Here is a 22,406-nt window from a genome sequence, read left to right as displayed (position 1 = left end):
ACACTACTCTGAGGTTAAGAGGTTAAATGAAGAAAACAGAGAGGTATATTTTATCATAACAAATAACAGCCTCTGAAAACCTTTACTAAACTTGTATTAGATTGTGATGTTGTATAGTGCATAGTACTGAGAAAACCTTGGTTGTGTTTTACTATTTGGGTGGTAATTTTCTTTAAAACCTTTTCTGAGTTCAAAAACAAAAGGGCTTTTCTGACCAGACACTCTCATCAAGGGAAAAGATTGAATGTCTCATCAGGCAGTACACCCCTGACTGTTTTAAGTACAAATCCTCCTGGAGAAATCTTGGTTTTGCTCACTGAACCACAAAATTAAAGTACCATGGAAGAAATCCAGAATAGCTACTATGCCAAAATATGTATCACACAATATTGGAAAGCTTCAAAATTGCTGTATTTACAAAAGGGCTTAACAGATGAAATAAACGAAGGTTTTATGGTCTAAGAAAGGAAACACAATTTTATTTAACACTTTTTTTTTCACTGTTCTAAACCTTTTAATAGGTGCAGAGGGAATTTGCACTTACTGAAACAGATCAGTCAAATGATAATTTGTCTTTGAATAGACTCCTCTTATTCCATTAATTTCTACCATTATGGTGGGAGATAAGATGTAAGCCAATGACTAACTGAAAATTAAAGTCCAAAAAGGAGGAAAAGAAACAAAAGAATAGCTTATGTCACATTATACAAAATGTATGGCAAAATGAATTTTATACAGCCATTTATTGCAATCATTCAATGTCAATTATATGCACTTACTTGTGCTTTATGTGTCTTACAGTTGCTAAGAAGCATTCCCTTTAAAAAGCTACATTTTAAAAAATAAAGACTAGAAGAAGTGATCTAGAGCAGATACAACAGAAAAAAAAAGTATATTAAAAGAATAAGAAAGGGTACTTTAAGACCTTGAACTGGATATTTATTTCTTAAAATTATAACATTTCCTCTCATATAGTTTCAAGATTTGGTACTAAAGAACAAAGTTGATATCCTTTGAAAGTCAATGATAACAATAAGAGAATACTCAGAATACTAATTCGGATAAATGACATTTTTAAATTAAAAAAAATATTTTTTGAAATTAAATTAGTAATGAGTGATTCAGGGAGAATATTAGCAAAGTTTTTAAAATGTTAGGAGACATTTCAGATATATAAAAAGCATTCAGTTCAGTTCAGTCGCTCAGTCGTGTCTGACTCTTTGTGACCCCATGAATCACAGCACACCAGGCCTCTCTGTCCTAGACAAATACAAATACACACATATGTACAACCCATTAAAAAAATATGCAGTACAGGTGAAACTGTATACATCAATACCTTGCCAAAACATGTTTCATCTCTCTGCGAGCACATGTTATCACAATCATTAATTTGGTACATATCATTTTCATGAATTTCTTTATAATTTATACACATATACGCACACACAAATAGTCCTCATTGTATTTTGCCTCATTCTGTCTTCTTTTCTAACTTCAAAATGTAGATGCTTGGCTCATTAATTTTAAGTCTTTATTCTTTCCTTGCAAATATTTTTAATGTAATAAATTCTTCTCTAGTTACTATTTTAGTAACTAGTAACTTCTCTAGTAACCTCTAAGTTTTCGTTATCTAATTCTACACTGGTCACTCAGTCCCAAACATGTTCCCTTTCCCATTCTGATTTATTTGATCATTAGACTATTTAGAAGACATTTGTTTTAAGTTATCTTTTAAAATTGACCCTTAATTTTATTAACACTAACACTATGCCTATATTAAGGGCTTCCCTGATGACTCAAGAGATAAAGAATCCTCCTACAGAGCACGAGACACAGGAAACGCGGTTTCAATCCCTGAGTCGGGAAGATGCCCTAAAGGAGAAAATGGCAACCTACTCCAGAATTCTTGCCTAGAAAATCCTGTGGGCAGAGGACCCTGGCAGGCTACAACCCATAGGTTAGCAAAGAGTCGGCATGACTGAGCACACACACAGATGTCAGGCTCATTTGTCCATGGAGTTTTCTAGACAAGAATACTGGAGTGGGTTGCCATTTCCTTCTCCAGGGGATCTTCCTGACCCAGAGATCAAATCCACATCTCCTGTGTCTCCTGCATCACAGGAGAATTCTTTACCCATTGAGCTATCAGGGAAGCCTATATTAAGCCAAGTCTCGATATTTTGTTAAGAATTTATTTATGGCCTATTACTTGATCAATTTTTGTAAATATCCCATGAATGGATGTAAAGAATGTGACCATTGAAATCATAAAATTATAATAGGTGTGTAGGGTAACTTCCTGATGTTCAAGCTGGTTTTTTTTAATTTTTTTTTAATGTCAACTTTTTTTTTTCTTTTTTTCTTTTATTTTTTTTTAATTTTACTTTACAATTCTGTATTGGTTTTGCCATACATTGACATGAATCCACCACAGGTGTACATGCGTCCTGCTTGGGGGTTCATGTTTGGTTCAAGCTGGTTTTAGAAAAGGCAGAGGAACCAGAGCTCAAATTGCCCACATCCACTGGATCATGGAAAAAGCAAGAGAATTCCAGAAAAACATCTATTTCTGCTTTATGGACTATGCCAAAGCCTTTGACTGTGTGGATCACAATAAACTGTGGAAAATTCTGAAAGAGATGGGAATACCAGACCACCTGACCTGCCTCTTGAGAAATCTGTATGCAGGTCAGGAAGCAACAGCTAGAACTGGACATGGAACAACAGACTGGTTCCAAATAGGAAAAGGAGTATGTCAAGGCTGTATATTGTCACCCTGCTTATTTAATTTATATGCAGAGTACATCATGAGAAACGCTGGACTGGAAGAAACACAAGCTGGAATCAAGATTGCCGGGAGAAATATCAATCACCTCAGATATGCAGATGACACCACCCTTATGGCAGAAAGTGAAGAGGAATGAAAAAATCTCCTGAGGAAAGTGAAAGAGGAGAGTGAAAAAGTTGGCTTAAAGCTCAGCATTCAGAAAACTAAAATCATGGCATCTGGTCCCATCACTTCATGGGAAATAGATGGGGAAACAGTGGAAACAGTGTCAGACTTTATTTTGGGGGCTCCAAAATCACTGCAGATGGTGATTGCAGCCTTCAAATTAAAAGACACTTACTCCTTGGAAGAAAAGTTATGACCAACATAGATAGTATATTGAAAAGCAGAGACATTACTTTGCTGACTAAGGTCCATCTAGTCACGGCTATGGTTTTTCCAGTAGTCATGTATGGATGTGAGAGTTGGACGGTGAAGAAGGCAGAGGGCTGAAGAATTGATGCTTTTTTTTTTTTTCTCAATAATTACTTTAAATTTTTTTTCTTTCTTTCTTTATTTTTTATTTTACTTTACAATTCTGTATTGGTTTTGCCATACATTGACATGAATCCACCACAGGTGTACGTGTGTTCCCAAACATGAACCCCCCTCCCACCCCCCTCCCCACAACATCTCTCTGGGTCATCCCCGTGTACCAGCCCCAAGCATGCCGTATCCTGCATCGGACATAGACTGGCGATTCGATTCTTACGTGATATTATACATGTTTCAATGCCATTCTCCGTGGTGTTGCAGAAGAATCTTGAGAGTCCCTTGGACTGCAAGGAGACCCAACCAGTCCATTCTGAAGGAGATCAGCCGTGGGATTTCTTTGGAAGGAATGATGCTAAAGCCGAAACTCCAATACTTTGGCCACCTCATGCGAAGAGTTGACTCACTGGAAAAGACTCTGATGCTGGGAGAGATTGGGGGCAGGAGGAGAAGGGGACGACCCAGGATGAGATGGCTGGATGGCATCACTGACTCAATGGACGTGAGTCTGAGTGAACTCCGGGAGTTGGTGATGGACAGGGAGGCCTGGTGTGCTGCGATTCATGGGGTCGCAAAGAGTGGGACACGACTGAGCAACTGAACTGAACTGAGGGTATTTCACTGTGGATTTAATTCACATTTCCTCAATAACTAATGATGTTGAGTAGTTTTACCATGTATTTTGTGGTGGTTTAGACACTAAGTCGTAACCGACTCTTGTGACCCCATGGACTAGCCTGCCAGGCTCCTCTGTCCATGGGGCTCTCCAGATAATACTGGAGTGGGTTGCCATTTCCTTCTCCAGAGGATCTTCCCAACACAGGGACTGAACCTAGGTCTCCTGCATTGCAGGCAGATTGTTTACCAACTGAGCTACGAGGGAAGCCCATTATTTATTTATTTGCCATCTATATATCTTCTTTTGGAATATCTATTATCTTACCTACTTTAATTGGGCTTTTTTCTTCCTTATATATCCTATAAGATTTTTATCGAATATGTGATTTATAAATGTGGCCTGCTTTTCACTCTTTAACAATGTTCTCAAGACATTAGAACCCCCCCACCATTCTAACTGCAGAGGTTCTAAATTTTGCTGAAAACTAATTTGCTGCTGCTGCTAAGTCGCTTTAGTCATGTCCGACTCTGTGTGACCCCATAGATGGCAGCCCACCAGGCTCCCCTGTCCCTGGGATTCTCCAGGCAAGAACACTGGAGTGGGTTGCCATTTCCTTCTCCAATGCATGAAAGTGAGAAGTGAAAGTGAAGTCGCTCAGTCGTGTCCAACTCTTAGTGACCCCATGGACTGCAGCCCACCAGGTTCCTCCTTCCATGGGATTTTCCAGGCAGGAGTACTGGAGTGGGGTGCCATTGCCTTCTCCGGAAAACTAATTTAGACTTTTTCATTTATATATCATGTGTTTTCACTTATGTATCATGTTTCTAAGAAACAGGCCTTGCCTAATTCAAGGACACAAATATTTTCTCCTGTATTTTCTTTAGAAATTTTATACTTTTAGGTGATTCATTTTGGTCTATGATCTGTTTTGAGAAATCTGTCATCCAAGGTATAAGGTATTGATTGAAATTCATCATTTTGCATATGCATATCTTATTGTCCCAGCATTTATATTGAAAATACTATACTTTCTCCACTGAATTGTATTTTGAGGTCTTTTACTCTAAATGGGTGACTATGCATGATAATTTACATGGTACTACATATTACAAAATGTGCAAAGTAGTAAAAATGACTTATAAGATCATGAATTGCTTTAAAATGAGGAACAACAAAAAAAGATTAGAAGTTCTCCAAAGGATTAATATTGTTATAGTTCAGAATCTCCAACCTGTTAATCCTTACAAGACAAATACTCTTTGTCTGAAATGTAGTAAATGAACTTTCTGGAGTCAGGGATCTCATTAGACAGTCCTATCCTAATCCCACAGGCTCTGTGATTCTTGGAAGACCAGGAGATGAACCTCGCCCCCCCTTTCCAAGTGCAGTCAGCATCTGTCAGTAGAATATTAGGACACTGTTATTTAGTTACACCCAACTTGCAAAAACCATTATATCTTCAAGATTAAATTTATTAATATTAATATTCAAGAAAAATCTGATTGTTTATCTGCATTTTGGCATTTATAGATCACAAATCAAGTGTGATGGGTTGGTAAGAAATAGAGATCAAATACCAAGAGAAATAAAGATTGTTTTGATACTAATTAGTGTTGCCAGATTGAAAGCTTACCCATATGTGACTCCTGTTAGGCTCGAGGCTCATTAATCACCTACATGTAGTAAGATTCTCCTGAGAGATGCTGCCATGTGTTAAACAAATATTATGTAAAAATTTTAAAGTGTTAATTTTTCTCTAAAACTGAGCTCAATTCAGCCTTCAGAGACAGGTGTGATCAGAACTCCCAGGTTTAAGTAGAAGAAGCTCTACTATATTCTTGGCAAGCTATGAAGAAATTTCCCTCCATGTTTCTCAGGATTTGCTGCTATGTTTATTGTCTGGAAGGAGAATAAGATACAGTCTGATATCTGTAGCCTTTTCATGAGGCAGTCATTTACAGTAATTATGGTCTAGCTATCCATTTCTAAAATACAGATGAGCCTGAGAAATAGATAAAATTAAGCTCCTCCATATTCTTAAACTGGAATTTATAACTTCTGGCCCCCAGGAGACTCCTCCCCCACCAAAAGCCATCAGATCCCTAAAAAATGCCAAATACTGTGTTTAGGAGAGAGTATTTATATCATCAGCAAGTTCCTAAATGTGGAAAAGTTAAGCACCACCGACTTGGGAGGGCTGGTTCTATTAACCAGCTTTCTGTGTGAGCGTCAGTCATTTAGTGCTATCTCGAGCATATTTCATGTTTTTAAAAAATTTTCATTGTGCTTATAATCAAATGTAAATGGCATAGTTTTGCTGTCTCTTAATTTACCTAACACTTTCATTACCATTTACTGTTGTTGTTCAGTTGCTCAGTCATGTCTGACTCTTTGCAACTGCATGGACTGCAGCATGTCAGGCTTCCCTGTCCTTCACCATCTCCTAGAGCTCTCTCAAACTCATGTCCATGGAGTTGATGATACTATCCAACCATCTTGTGATGTCGTCCCCTTCTTCTCCTACCTTCAATCTTTCCCAGTATCAAGGTCTTTTCTAATGAGTCAGCACTTTGCATCAGGTGGCCAAAGTATTAGAGCTTCAGCTTCAGCATCAGCAGGCTTCCCTGGTGGCTCAACTGGTAAAGAATCCTCCTACAATGCAGGAGATCTGGGTTTGATCCCTGGGTTGGGAAGATCCCCTGGAGAAGGAAAGGCCTACCTACTCCAGTATTCTGGCCTGGCCTGGAGAATTCCATGAACTGTATAGTCCATGGGGTCACAAAGAGTTGGACACGACTGAACGACTTTCCCTAGTCCTTCCAGTGAACATTCAGTGATTTCCTTAGGATTGATTAGTTGGATCTCTATGCAGTCCAGGGGACTCTCAAGAGTCTTCTCCAACACTACAGTTCAAAATCATCAACTCTCTGACGCTCAGTCTTCTTTATGGTCCAACTCTCATAATCATATATGACTACTGGAAAAACCATAACTTTGACTATGTGGACCTTTGTTGGGAAAACAATGTCTCTTTTTATAATATGCTATCTAGGTTTATCATAGCTTTTCTTCCAAAGAGCAAGTGTTTTTTAAATTTCATGGCTGCAGTCACCATCTGCAGTGATTTTGGATCCCAAGAAAATACCATTCAGTATCTTTTGTTATATCCCTATTGCAAATAATTTTTATCATATATAGTCCATGTCTGTATTTTAGTACAATTCCCCAAAGTTGATTAACTATAATTGAACATTTTCTGCAGCTCAATGATAATTAGATTGCTTTTAAACAAAATCTTTATTGTGATACGAGGAGAAATGTCTTACACAGTGTACACATCTGACCCTCCTCCCAGAATCCATTTTAATCAAACAGCTTTGCTGATGACCTATGTAGACATCGTTCAGGCTGTTTCCCCAGGCTTGAGGCACTGCCAAGTGAGGAACTTATTTGCAGGATCAAATTCTGAGTTGTGTACCTGAAGCAAGGCTTCCAATGACCCTACAGATATAAAGTCACACAAGGTATAGGTCAAGATAATGTGACCAATCAGAATCCAACAAATAGAGAAACAGTAACACAGAGCAAGTGTTAAGAGCTCAGCAATATACCTGAGCTGTACATCTGAGCAAAATGTGATTTCCATGTGCTAGAGTTATATCATTTAGTGGAAAGAAAGGAGATGAAAGAAAAAAAAAAGTAGAAAAAATATAGGAGGATTGCTCTGACCTCAAGTGCTCTAGATGAAGTTAACCTAAATTTACAAAAAGCCCAAATGTTAATAAATTTTAAATAGTATAAAGTTGTTCAATATCATTACAATAGAGTTTGAATTTATTGGTTGCTGGGTAGCAGAAAATTTCTGACTTTCTCCCTAATAGGGACCTTGGTTACAGGGCACCACTAGAAATCGCTTCAGGACATGGATTTTGGGGAGAAAAAAAAAACTGGAAAATTCTGAAAGAGATGGGAATACCAGACCACCTGACCTACCTCTTGAGAAATCTGTATGCAGGTCAGGAAGCAACAGTTAGAACTGGACATGGAACAGCAGACTGGTTCCAAATAGGAAAAGGAGTATGTCAAGGCTGTACATTGTCACCCTGCTTATTTAACTTCTATGCAGAGTACATCATGAGAAATGCTGGGCTGGAAGAAACACAAGCTAGAATCAAGATTGCCGGGAGAAATATCAATAAACTCAGATATGCAAATGACACCACCCTTATGGCAGAAAGTGAAGAGGAACTAAAAAGCCTCCTGAGGAAAGAGGAGAGTGAAAAAGTTGGCTTAAAGCTCAACATTCAGAAAACAAAGATCATGGTATCTGGTCCCATCACTTTATGGGAAATAGATGGGGAAACAGTGGGAACAGTGTCAGACTTTATTTTGGGGGGCTCCAAAATCACTGCAGATGGTGACTGCAGCCATGAAATTAAAAGACGCTTACTCCTTGGAAGAAAAGTTATGACCAACCTAGATAACATATTGAAAACCATAGACATTACTTTGCCGACTAAGGTCCGTCTAGTCAAGGCTATGGTTTTTCCAGTAGTCATGTATGGATGTGAGAGTTGGACTGTGAAGAAAGCTGAGTGCCAAAGAATTGATGCTTTTGAGCTGTGGTGTTGGAGAAGACTCTTGAGAGTCCCTTGGACTGCCAGGAGATCCAACCAGTCCATTCTGAAGGAGATCAGTCCTGGGTGTTCTTTGGAAGGAATGATGCTAAAGCTGAAACTCCAATACTTTGGCCACCTCATGCGAAGAGTTGACTCATTGGAAAAGACTCTGATGCTGGGAGGGATTGGGGGCAGGAAGAGAAGGGGACGACAGAGGATGAGATGGCTGGATGGCATCACCGACTCGATGGACCTGAGTTTGAGTCAACTCCGGGAGTTGGTGATGAACAGAGAGGCCTGGCGTGCTGCAATTCATGGGGTTGCAAAGAATCGGACATGACTGAACGACTGAACTGAACTGAACTGAACTGAAGAAAAGAAATGGAGAAGGCAATGGCACCCCACTCCAGTACTCTTGCCTGGAAAATCTCATGGACAGATGAACCTGGTGGGCTGCCGTCTATGGGGATGCACAGAGTCGGACACAACTGAAGTGACTTCACTTTCACTTTTCACTTTCATGCATTGGAGAAAGAAATGGCAACCCACTCCAGCGTTCTTGCCTGGAGAATCCCAGGGATGGAAGAGCCTGGTGGGCTGCCGTCTATGGGGTCGCACAGAGTCGGACATGGCTAAAGCAACCTAGCAGCAGCAGCAGCAGCAGGAAAAGAAAGTCCATCCTTCTTGGACGGTATCTTGGGATCCCTGTTAGACTAAACATGCTAAGATGTCTCTTCTTACTAGATACAGTACTTCATTAAAGCAGAATCATTGTATAGTATCTCACCTACTATAGTAACTGATTACTGTCCAGTAAATAGTTTATGAATAATGAATGCAGACATGCCTTGATTTCTTCTCCAGAAATAATAGTGTTGCAGAGAACTGCCAAATGTTTAACTAAATTGTGTAAAAGAGTGTTTTCCATATGTGTGCCTGCATGTGTATACAGCATGGGTATAGTTTATTGTGTTGACAGAACTTAGACCTAAACTATTCATCAGAATTGTATTCACCTAAAAAATTCAGGCAATATTTGACAAGCATGAGCCATCATAAGTTTTCCTGCTCTATTAAAATCCTCATATAAATAAAGTGATATTTCTTTAAATGGTAATTATTTCTGCTCACTTGGAATTTAAATGATGGGTTATTCTTAAGGACTTAAATCGTATCATAAATACAATGGCAAATACATGAAAATAAATGAACCTGAATGTTACTTTTTAGTATAAAAATGTTCCAGTCTTAGGCTAAAAGAGCTGCATAGAGATTTGAGCAGCTTCCTGGCACTTATTGGACATGAACTCAGGCAGACACTGGTAGATAGTGAGGGATAGGAAGCCCTGGCATGCTGCAGTCCATGGGGTCCCAAAGAATCAGACACAACTTAGCAACTGAACAACAACAACTAGTACTTATACCACAATTTGCTATGCTCAAGACTCAAACTACAAAATATCCTTGGATATTAACTAAAATAAGTTATTCTGTTACTGTAGCTAATTCTCTCCTTTGGATAATGTCATGTTTTGTTTATCAATGTAGCAAACTTAATTTTCACAAAAAAAGCAAATATTTGCAAATTACATTTTATCAGTGTTTAAATATATTGGTCAGCAAAATGTGTTTAAATTTATGTATCATTGTTATTAAATTTAAAAGTACTCTTAAATTTCTTACTAAATATTAGCCTAGAAAAAAAATGTATTTTAATGGAAATTATGATAGATACTTAACCAAAGAAGTGATATTATACCTCTAAATTAATGCTTAGCAAAAGCACATATAAATTATAATGAACTTTCTAAAATAATGTGGAGGTGAAATCATTCTTAGAGAGTTGACCATCAGCTTCTCTTCTCAATGGTTTAATATTCAAGTACCTATTTGCCCTAGGAAATATGAGGTTTAGACCTCTGGTGCATTTAAAATAATTCTGAGATGTGCCAGATTTCATTAGATCAATTTCTTTAGTAATTTGATTTTCAAAGAAGTGGAAAGGATGTAGACTGCTGCCTATTTGTATGGTTGAGTTTGTATTTTAACAAACTTCTTCACTGCATTACACTCCATGAATATGTAGTACAAAGGTATGATGTTGTTGTAAACAATGCAGAGATTCATTACCTCTTTAATAAAAAGGGTCATTTGCTTTCTGAAATTAGCCATTACCTGCTTCCCTCTCGCAGTGACTTTTCTGGCACATCTCTCTCTCTCCACCTCACCTCCTTACCACCTGCAATGGCCAGTGAGTGGCCTACATTTCCTGTTCCTAATTTGGGAGAAAGATTGGGAGATTTCATGCTGCGTTATCCTCAGAATCTCTGAATGTGGCCTGCCTACAAGGACTGGGACTACCTTTTTTCTCCGTAGAACTGGTCAATTCCTATAGGTGAGTATTTGTGAACCTCCTTGCTTCATTTTCCACATTTCCTTCCTATTTTTCAGACATGTGGTATTCCTGCACTGAAAAAAAAAAAAAGTTCTAAAATGTGACATGCAACTGTTAAAATACAAAAGTTTTTTTTCTTTTTTCCTCCCAAATGCAATGTAGAGCTCTAGGAGACCAAATAATTTTTCAGTAAATGCTTCACTGTAGTGTATATTAACAGTTGGATATCACATCCACATTCTACCAACTTTTAGATGCTGAGGGAAGACAAGGAAGGAGGTACTTAGAGTTTAGGAGAGCGCTCATCAGTGGGCTCAGTGCTCCTGCTGAGCTGGCCACTGGGTCTTATGCTACTGGGGACAGCTGGTGGAAAGTCCCTGCAATCAGAAGCCATCACTAACAGGCAGACTCTACAGTCATTTTAATCAGTCTTCGGCAAAGCTCAAAGTAAATGTTCTAACTGGATATATTCTCCTGGGAATTGTCACTATGTGGTAATTTAGTTATCCTGCTTGAATTGAAGCAGTGTGACATAATGTAGAATCATTGATGATAGAATCATCAATGGTCCTTAGGTTTATTCTATAAAGTTACTCCAAGTCTTGATCTAGAGAACAGCATTATTAACAGTTTACAATAGGCAGAAGGTGTATACAGTATGTCTGATCTAGGCTATTTCTACAATGGTGAAGAGCTGAAAAATATAATATTCTATGTTCAAGCAAAATGTGCAAGATTCAATCTGTTTAATGTTTTAGTTTGTTTGGTTTTTTAGTTACGTGTGTATGTAATTTAAAATGTCAGATAAGCCTATAAGATTTTGTTAAAAAGCAGAAGTCCTGTGCTTTTATTCTCCCCACCCTACATCATGCAGTAAACATTTTCTACTCTTAGCTATTTAGACAGAGATATGCCCCATAATTCTTAAGTAATGTGCTTATATTGTTAAACTATAATTTCTTTCCATTTTCTATATTTCCTATTGACCTTCTATTATAGAAGATGAGAATATAGTTCTTCCAACCTTTGCTCTCACTCACTTCTCCTCCATTCATCTTTAAATGAGATTATGTTGTTATTCTAGTTAAAGAAGTGTTCAATATTTACATTATGATTATTATTTAAACATTACTCACAGATGAGGCATGAAGTTTTCTAGAAGTCTATTTCCTGTCCTGTATGTTGTTTTGTTCCCCTGGAGTTCAAAATGTCTCCATTTCTCCATTTTCTGATTTTTTCACCTAATTATCACTAATTTTCTTCCATAAATGCAAATTTTCTCTCAATTAATTTTTTAAATTTATTTATTTTTTTATTGAAGGATAATTGCTTTATAGAATTTTGCTGTTTTCTGTTAAACCTCAACATGAGTCATGAGTCAGCCACAGGTATACATATATCCCCTCCCTTTTGAACCCCCTTCCCATATCCCTCCTCATCCCACCACTCTAGGTTGATCCAGAGCCCCTGATTGAGTTTCCTGAGCCATACAGCAAATCCTGTTGGCCATCTATTTTACATATGGTAGTATAAATTTCCATGTTACTCTTTCCATACATCTCACCCTCTCCTCCCTTCTCCCCATGTCCATAAGTCTATTCTCTATGTCTGTTTCTTCACTATTGCCCTGTAAATAAATTCTTCAGTACCATTTTTCTAGATTCCATATGTATGCCTTAGAATATGATATTTATCTTTCTATTTCTGACTTACTTCACTCTGTATAATCGAGTCTAGGTTCATCCACCTCATTAGAACTGATTCAAATACATTCCTTTTTATGGCTGAGTAATATCCCATTGTGTATATGTACAACAACTTCTTTATCCATTCATCTGTTGATGAACATCTAGGTTGCTTCCATGTTCTAGCTATTGTAAATAGTGCTGCAATGAAAAATGGGGTACATGTGTCTCTTTCAAGTTTGGTTTCCTCAGGTTATATGCCCAGGAGTGGGATTGCTGGGTCATATGTTGGTCCCACTCCCAGGTTTTAAAGGAATCTCTTTATCATCCTCCACAGTGGCTGTATCAATTCATATTCCCACCAACAAAAAGTGCAAGAGTGTTCCCTTTTCTTCACATCCTCTCCAGCATTTATTGTTTATAGACTTTTTTTTCTTTTACTTTATTTATTTTTATTTTTATTTATTTTTATTTATTTTTATTTTTTTACTTTACAATACTGTATTGGTTTTGCCATACATTGACATGAATCCACCACAGGTGTACATGAGTTCCCAACCCTGAACCCCCCTCCCACCACCCTCCCCATATCATCTCTCTGGGTCATCCCAGTGCAGCAGCCCCAAGCATCCTGTATCCTGTATCGAACCTAGAGTAGCAATTTGTTTCTTACATGGTAGTATACATATTTCAATGCCATTCTCCCAAATCATCCCACCCTCTCCCTCTCCCTCTCCCACAGAGTCCAAAAGTCTGTTCTTTACATCTGTGTCTCTTTTACTTTTTGATGATGGCCATTCCAACTGGTGTGAGGTGATATCTCATTGTAGTTTTAATTTGAATTTCTCTAATAATGAGTAATGTTGAGCATCTTTTCATGTGTTTGTTAGCCATCTGTATGTTGTCTTTGGAGAAATGTCTGTTTATGTCTTTTGCCAATTTTTGATTGGGTTGTTTGTTTTTCTGATATTGAGTTGTATGAGCTGCTTGTATATTTTGGAAATTAATCCTTTGTCAGTTGTTTTATTTGTTATTATTTTCTCCCATTCTGAGGGTTGCCTTTTCACCTTGCTTATAGTTTCCTTTGCTGTGCAAAAGCTTGTAAGTTTTATCAGGTCCCACTTGTTTACTTTTGTCTTTATTTCCATTACTCTTGGAGGTGGGTCATAGAGGATCTTGCTTTGATTTATGTCATCAAATGTTCTGCATATGTTTTCCTCTAAGAGTTTTATAGTTTGTGGTTTTACATTTTGGTCTTTAAACCATTTTGAGTTTATGTTTGTGTATGGTGTTAGGAAGTGTTCTAATTTCATTCTTTCACATATAGCTATCTAGTTTTCATAACACCATTTATTGAAGAAGCTGCCTTTGCCCCATTGTAAATTCTTGCCTTTGTTAAAAAAAAAAGGTACCCATAGGTGTATGGGCTATTTCTGGGCTTTATGTCTTTTTCCATTGGTCTATATTCCTTTTTTTGTGCCAGTACCATACTGTCTTGATGACTGTGGCTTTGTAGTTAGGAAGTTCCTAACTTTGAAGTTAGGAAGGTTGATTCCTCCAACTCCATTCTTTCTTCTCAAAACTGCTTTGGCCATTTGGGGTCTTTTCTGTTTCCCTAGGAACCATGAAATTTTTGTTCTAGTTCTGTGAAAAATGCCATTGGTTATTTGATAGGGCTCTCTTTGAATCTATAGATTGCATTTGGTAGTATAGTCATTTTCACAGTATTGATTCTTCCTACCCAGGAATGTGGAATATCTCTCCATCTGTTTATGTCATCCTTGATTTCTTTCATTAGTGTCTTATAATTTTCTGTGTACAGTTCTAATGTTTTCAATTTTTTAACATTGAGAATAATGTTCGCTGTAGGCTTATAATATATGGCCTTTACTATGTTGAGGTAGGTTCCTTCTATGCCCATATTTTGAAGAGTTTTAATCATAATTGGTGTGACCTTTGTCAAAGGCTTTTTCTGCATCTATTGAGATTAACATATGGTTTTTATCTTTGAATTTGTTAATATGGCATATCACATTGACAAGCTGGAATCAAGATTGCCAGGAGAAATATAAGTAAGATATGCAAATATGCAGATGACACCACCCTATGGCAGAAAGTGAAGAAGAACTAAAGAGCCTCTTGATGAAAGTGAAAGAGGAGAGTGAAAAAATTGGCTTAAAGCTCAACATTCAGAAAACTAAGATCATGGCATCCAGTCCCATCACTTCATGGGAAATAGATGAGGAAACAGTGGCTGACTTTATTTCTCTGGGCTCCAAAATCACTGCAGATGGTGATTGCAGCCATAAAATTAAAAACTAAAAGATGCTTACTCCTTGGAAGGAAAGTTATGACCAAACTGGATGGCATATTAAAAAGCAGAGACATTACTTTGTCAACAAAGGTCCGTCTAGTCAAGGCTATGGTTTTTCCAGTAGTCGTATATGGATGTGAGAGTTGGATGATAAAGAAGGTTGAACATTGAAGAGTTGATGCTTTTGAACTTTGGTGTTAGAGAAGACTCTTGAGAGTCGCCTGCCCTGAGAGGAGATCTAGCCAGTCTTTCATAAAGGAGATCAGTCCTTGTTCATTGGAGGGACTGATGTTGAAGCTGAAACTCCAATACTTTGGTCACCTGATGCAAAGAACTGACTCATTGGAAAAGACCCTGATTCTGGGAAAGGTGGAGGGCAGGAGGAGAAGGGGATGACAGGAAGAAATGGTTGGATGGCATCACCAACTAAATGGACATGAGTTTGGGTAAACTCCCAGATTTGGTGATGGACAATGAGGCCTGGTGTGCTGCAGTTCATGGGGTCACAAAGTGGCTGACATGACTGAGTGACTGAACTGAAGTGAACTGAATTTGTGTATATTGAAGAATCCTTGTCCCTGTAATAAATCCAACTTGTTCATGGTGTATGAGCTTTTTGATGTTTTGCTGAATTCTCTTTGCTAAAATTTTGTTGAGGATTTTTGCATCTATGTCTATCAGTGATATTGGCCTGAATTTTTCTTTTTTTGTGCTGTCTTTGTCTGGTTTTTGTATTAGCATAATGGTGGCCTTATAGAATGAGTTTGGGAGTGTTCCTTCCCCTGCTATTTTTTGAAAGAGTTTTAGAAGGACAGGCCTTAGCTCTTCCCTAAATGTTTGATAGACTTCTCCTGTGAAGCCATCTGGTCCTGGGCTTTTCTTTTTTGGGAGCTTTTTGATTACAGCTTCAATTTCAGTGCTTATGATTGGGTTATTCATAATTTCTATTTCTTCCTTGTTCAGTCTTGGAAGATTGAACTTTTCTAAGAATCTGTCCATTTCTCATGGGTTACCTATTTTATTGCCATATAGTTGTTCATAATAGTCTCATAATCTTTTGTATTTCTGCATGGTCCCTTGTAACCACTCCTTTTTCATTTCTAATTTTTTTGACTTGATTCTTCTCTCATTTTTTCTTGATGAGTCTGGCTAAAGGTTTGTTGGTTCTGTTGACCTTCTCAAAGAACCAGCTTTTAGTCTTATTGATCTTTACTATTGTTTCTTTCATTGCTTTTTCATTTATTTGTGCTTGGATCTTTGTGACTTCTTTCCTCTTACTAATTTTTGTTTTTCCTTTTCCAGTTGTTTTAGGTGTAAAGTTAAGTTGTCTATTTGATGTTTTTCTTGTTTCTAGAGTTAGGATTGTATTGCTGTAAACTTCTCTCAGGATCGCTTTGCTGCATACCCTAGGTTTTGAGTTCTTGTGTTTTTGTTTTCATTTGTTTCTAGAATTTTTTTATTGCCCTTTTGACTTCTTCAGTAACCTGTTGATTATTTAGAAATGTATTGTTTAATCTCCATGTGTTTGTTTTTCACAGGTTTTTTTCTTGTAATTGATATCTATTCTCATAGTGATGTGGTTGGAGAAGATGCTTGATACAATTTCAATTTTTTTAAATTTACTGAGGTTTGATTTGTGACCCAAGATGTGGTCGATCCTGGAGAATGTTCCATGTGCTTCACAATGTTTCTTGAGAAGAAAGTTTATCCTTCTGCATTTGGATGGAATGTCCTGAAGATATCAATGAGATCCATCTCATCTAATGCATCATTTAAGACGTGTTTCCTTATTAATTTTCTGTTTAGATGATCTGTCCATTAGTGTGAGTGGGGTGTTAAAGTCTCCCTGCTGGGGTCCAGCCCCAGTGGATCCAGGGAATTCGAAGCGGGGATGGAGTAGGCAAGGAGAGACTTATTTATTAGAGACATAAAGAGAGATTAGGAAAGAATAGTGTAATAGGAAAATTAGTGGAGAAAAGAGGCTGAATAACTTAGTTTACATGGAGAACCAATAAAGTTCCAAGACAAGGAACTTGCACTGTCTATGTAGGCCACCGGCACCTGCTTGAATAGCGGAGGGTGCCCTGCCTTGGGCTCCCTCTCGCGTGGGTCTTAGAAGCCAGGGCAAATAAGTAGACACGGTGAGCCTCCACTCTCCAGATGGGAATTCAGCCAGAAAAGGGAGAAAAGAATGACATGGGGGAGCCAAGGATTGGTGCCAGACCCACAACTTTATTTTCAAAAGCAGCTTATATACCCCAAGTTGTACACAAAGAAATAATGGAATATGAAGAGTTATGCAGGGGCAGCAGTCCTGACCCTTATTGAGACCAGGCTTTCTTTTTGCATACCTTCCCATATACAAAAGGTCCCAGGTGGTTTTACATCATTTTCTGGCCAGGGGGCCTGTTAACATTTTTATGGCTCTCTTCCTAGATAAATGTCTATCAACCAGAAAACTCACTTTCCCTTGAGGTGTTTTTTCTTTAATCTGCATCACCCTCAAAGTACTAAATAAAGTTACGTTCCTGTAGAACAAAGGTGCAGTGGGTTATAACAAAGAAAGTACTTAACTCAAAGATCTAATGTTGCTAATGCCAGGGCTACTACCTGTTTTTTCTATATACCAACTATATCTACAAATAAAAGACATGAAAATGTGGCAGCAAGTATTGGCTCAACAAATGAAACCCTTAATCAGTCCTATTCTAAATGATTTTGACTCCTCGGAATCCCCTACATTCCTAGGATATTTTAAGCTTCCTGTGCCTCTCGCGGTCAGGAGGCTGAAAACAATCACATGTGCAGCTGTAAGAGTCCAGCAGGCAGGCTAGAAAGCCATCAGAGGGGTTTTTTGATTGAAACACCCTTATTATGCCCAGGAGACTTATTATCTAAAAGCTCTAAATTAACTTTTTCCAGAAAAAGGTGGTGGGGGGACAGCCCCCTGTTAATGTCAGAAGAGTAGGTGGAAAGCATAACACAGTAAAGCAGGCAGACTCTGGTTTTGGGGGTAGATGCTTGAGAATCTCCAGGGGGACCCCTGAGGCTTGTTCCCGCCTTTGCATAATGTCAAGCCTTCTTCCTCATGACCTTTGCCACAGGCAGGATTCCTAACGCTGGCTCCCGGCATCTCCCACTATTATTTGTGTTACTGGCAATTTCTCCTTTTATGTCTGTTAGTGTTTGCTTTAGGTATTGAGGTGCTTCTATGTTGGGTGCGTAGATATTTACAATTGTTATGTCTTCTTTTTAGATTGATCCCTTGATCATTATGTATTGTCCTTCCTTATCTCTTGTAATATTTTTTATTTTAAGGTCTATTTTGTCTGATATGAGGATTGCCACTCCAGCTTTCTTTTGCTTTCCATTTGCATGGAATATATTTTTCCATCCTTTTATTTTCAGTCTATATATGTCTTGAGATCTGAAGTGGGTTTCTTGCAGACAGCATATATATGGGTCTTGTTTTTCTATCCATTCAGCCAGTCTGTGTCTTTTGGTTGGAGCATTTAATCCATTTACATTTAAAGTAATTATTGATATATACGTTCCTATTGCCATTTTCTTAATTGTTTGGGGTTGACTTTGTAGATCTTTCTTCTTCTCTTGTATTTTTCTTGACTATATAAGTCCCTTTAACATTTAAAGCTGGTTTGGTGGTACTGAATTCTGTTTTTTGCTTGTCTGAAAAGCTTTTTATTTCTACATCAAATTTTAATGAGATCCTTGTCAGGTACAGCAATTTTGGTTGTAGATTTTCCCCTCCCTAAATTTTTCCTGCCATTTCCTTCTGGCCTACAGAGTTTCTGCTGAAAAATCAGCTGTTAAGCCTATGGGGTTTCCCTTGTATGTTACTTGTTGTTCTCCTTTGATGCTTTTAATATTCTTTCTTTCTGTTTAGTCTTTGTTAGGTTCATTAATATTTGTCTTGGCATGTTTCGCCTTGGATTTATCCTAATGGGACTCTTTGTACCTCTTGGACTTGATTGACTATTTCCTTTTCCATGTTGGGGAAATTTTCAACTATCATCTCTTCAAAAATTTTCTCATAGCCTTTCTTTTTCTCTTCTTCTTCTGGTACCCCTTAATTCAAATGTTGGTGCATTTGATATTTTCCCAGAGGTTTCTGAGACTGGCCTCAGTTCTTTCCATTCTTTTTACTTTATTCTGCTCTTCAGAAGTTATTTCCACCCTTTTATCTTCCAGATCACTGATTCATTCTTCTGTTTCAAATACTCTGCTAATTGATTCCTTCTAGAGTATTTTGGGCTCCAAAATCGCTGCAGATGGTGACTGCAGCCATGAAATTAAAAGACGCTTACTCCTTGGAAGAAAAGTTATGACCAACCTAGATAGTATATTCAAAAGCAGAGACATTACTTTGCCAACTAAGGTCCGTCTAGTCAAGGCTATGGTTTTTCCTGTGGTCATGTATGGATGTGAGTGTTGGACTGTGAAGAAGGTTGAGAGCCGAAGAATTGATGCTTTTGAGCTGTGGTGTTGGAGAAGACTCTTGAGAGTCCCTTGGACTGCAAGGAGATCCAATCAGTCCATTCTGAAGGAGATCAACCCTGGGATTTCTTTGGAAGAAATGATGTTAAAGCTGAAGCTCCAGTACTTTGGCCACCTCATGCGAAGAGTTGACTCATTGGAAAAGACTCTGATGCTGGGAGGGATTGGGGGCAGGAGGAGAAGGAGACGGTCGAGGATGAGATGGCTGGATGTCATTACAGACTCGATGAACGTGAGTCTGAGTGAACTCTGGGAGTTGGTGATGGACAGGGAGGCCTGGCATGCTGCGGTTCACGGGGTCGCAAAGAGTCGGGCATGACTGAGTGACTGAACTGAACTGAGAGTATTTGAGGGCTTCCCTGGTGGCTCAGATGGTAAAGCGTCGGCCTGCAATGTGGGAGATCTGGGTTCAATCCCTGGGTCAGGAAGATTCCCTGGAGAAGGAAATGGCAACCCACTGCAGTACTCTTGCCTGAAAAATTCCATGGACTGAGAAGCCTGGTGGGCTACAGTCCACAGGGTCGCAAAGAGTCAGACACAACTGAGTGAATTCACTTCACTTCACTTCAGAGTATTTTTAATTGCAGTAATTGTGTTGTTTGTCTCTGTGTGTTTGTTCTTTAACTCTTCTAGGTCTTTGTTAATTGATTCTTGCATTTTCTCCATTTTGTTTTCAAGGTTTTTGATTTTTACTATCACTATTCAGAATTCTTTTTCAGGTAGTGTGGCTATTTCCTCATTTATTTGGACTTCTGTGTTTCTAGTTTGTTCCTTCATTTGAGTTGTATTTCTCTGCCTTTTAATTAATTTTTTCAAGCTTATTGTGTTTGAGGTCTCCTTTTCCCAGGCTTCAAGGAAAGTTGAACTCTTTCCTTGAAGAAGTTTTAATGTTTTCTTCCTTTTGGTTTCTGCCCTCCTAAGATTGGTCCAGTGGTTTGTGTAAGTTTCATATAGGGTGAGATCTATGCTGAGTCTTTGTTTGTTTTCCCTCTGATGGGCAAGGCTGAGTGTGTTGGTAATCCTGTATGCTGATGATTTGGTTTGTATTTTTCTTTTGTTAATCATTTAGATGAGGCATCCTGCACAGGGTGCTACTGGTGGTTGGGTGATGCCAGGTTTTTTATTCAAGTGGTTTCCCTTGTGTGAGTTCTCACTGTTTGACACTCCCCAGGGTTAGTTCTCTGGTAGTCTAGGGTCTTGGAGTCAGTGCTTCTATTCCAAAGGCTCAAGGCTAGATCTCTGGTCAGGAACGAAGATTCCACAAGTGGTCTGTTCTGGCATTAAGTGAGATTAAAACAAATATCCAAAAATCAGAACCCGAAGATCAACCCCAGACAAATGGCAGTTACAAAATCATGCAAATAACAATTAAATTAAATAAAGAATATACAAAATATACATCTACACTGTCTAAACAGTCCAACAAAAATAAAGTACAGTAGATTGACCCAGTGAACAAAGGAAACTTAAAATTATATTTACCAGTTAAGAACAAAACTAACTGAAGCACAAACTGGAAAAAAAAAAAAAAAAAACTAAAGCAAAGTGCTAAGTGGAGAATAAGCAATGAAAACAAAACTAAGAAATATGGTGAGAGGAAAGGAAATTTTAAAAAAAAAGAATAGATATGCAAAGTTAAATAGAGGTAGGTGAAGAAGATTTATATACATTAAAGATTAACTGCAAGTGGAAAAGAACAGTAGGAAAGGAAAACAAAGGAATAAATATAGAAAAAATACATTAGGTTTAAAAAATTAACAATTAAAATTACAAGAAAGAGAAAAGAAAAAAAAAAACAGGAGAAAGAAAAAAGGAAAACTTCACAGAACTGCAAAAGCCCAACGTAGAGGCAGAGGTTTATAATAACAATAAAAAAATGTGGCTGAGGAAAAACAAACAAAAAATCTCAAAAGCTTAATTGGATTTCTTAGTGCCAATAAAATCAACCACTACAACAGAAGGGGAAAAAGCAAGGGAGGAAAAAAGAAAAAAATCCAAAATAATCTACAGAACAAATCAAAAAATAAGAATAATAAATGTTTTTATTGAGTCACTGCTGTCAGAGTCCTTTCCCTCGCTGAGAGTCACAGTCCACCTTACCTCCCTATGATGCCCTCCAACACTATGCTGATCTCTGGACCTACTGTGGGGGTAGCTCAGATCTAATCTGGTCCTACTCCTGTGTTTTCTTGCCTCCAATGTCCACAGCTCTCAAAACTAGTGCGTTTTCTTTTGTGGGAGCTCTCAATGACCTTTTATATATTCCATAGACACAGAGTCTTCCTAGTTGATCATGTGGATTTAATCTGCAGGCTGTGCAGCTGGTGGGAAGGTTTTGGGTCTTCTTCCTTAGCCATACTGTCCCTGGTTTTCAATTGTGGTTTTATTTCCACCCCTACATGTGGGTCATCCACAGGGGTTTGCTCCTGAGGCTGCCCTGGAGGACTTGGGTTTGTTCCTGTGAGGGCCAGGTGTGGAGATGGTGCAGCTGCTTGGGTCACAGGGGTTCTGGTAGCACCAGGTACTCAGGGGTTTGGTGGCTAGGACAGCAGGAAATGCAGTGCTCTAGAAGGGTATGACAACCATTATTGGCCAATATGCCCCAGTATTCTTGCCTGGAGAGCCCCCCTCCCTGACAGAGAAGCCTGGAAGGCCACAGTCTACAGGGCCACAGAGAGCTGGACATGACTGAAGCAACCCTAATTGCATAGACATAAGATTTCTTTTGCCTGTGGCAGCTCTGCCCCAGTGAGAGTTAAGCATGAACATGGAGCAGCTGCTTGGCTTGTGGGGACCCTGTGGCACCAAATGTGCAGGGACACAGACTACCTCTGCTGCAGGAGTTATGGACCTATCAGGGTCTTTTTTCAAGCCTCTTGTAGCTGGCATTCAGAAGGCCTCTTTGGCCAGTCTTTGTGGCTTTGCCTGTTCAGGCAC

This window comes from Oryx dammah, unplaced genomic scaffold (genome assembly GCF_014754425.2).
Source record: "Oryx dammah isolate SB20612 unplaced genomic scaffold, SCBI_Odam_1.1 HiC_scaffold_4, whole genome shotgun sequence".
NCBI lineage: Eukaryota > Metazoa > Chordata > Mammalia > Artiodactyla > Bovidae > Oryx > Oryx dammah.
Note: the sequence above shows the minus strand (reverse complement) of the source record.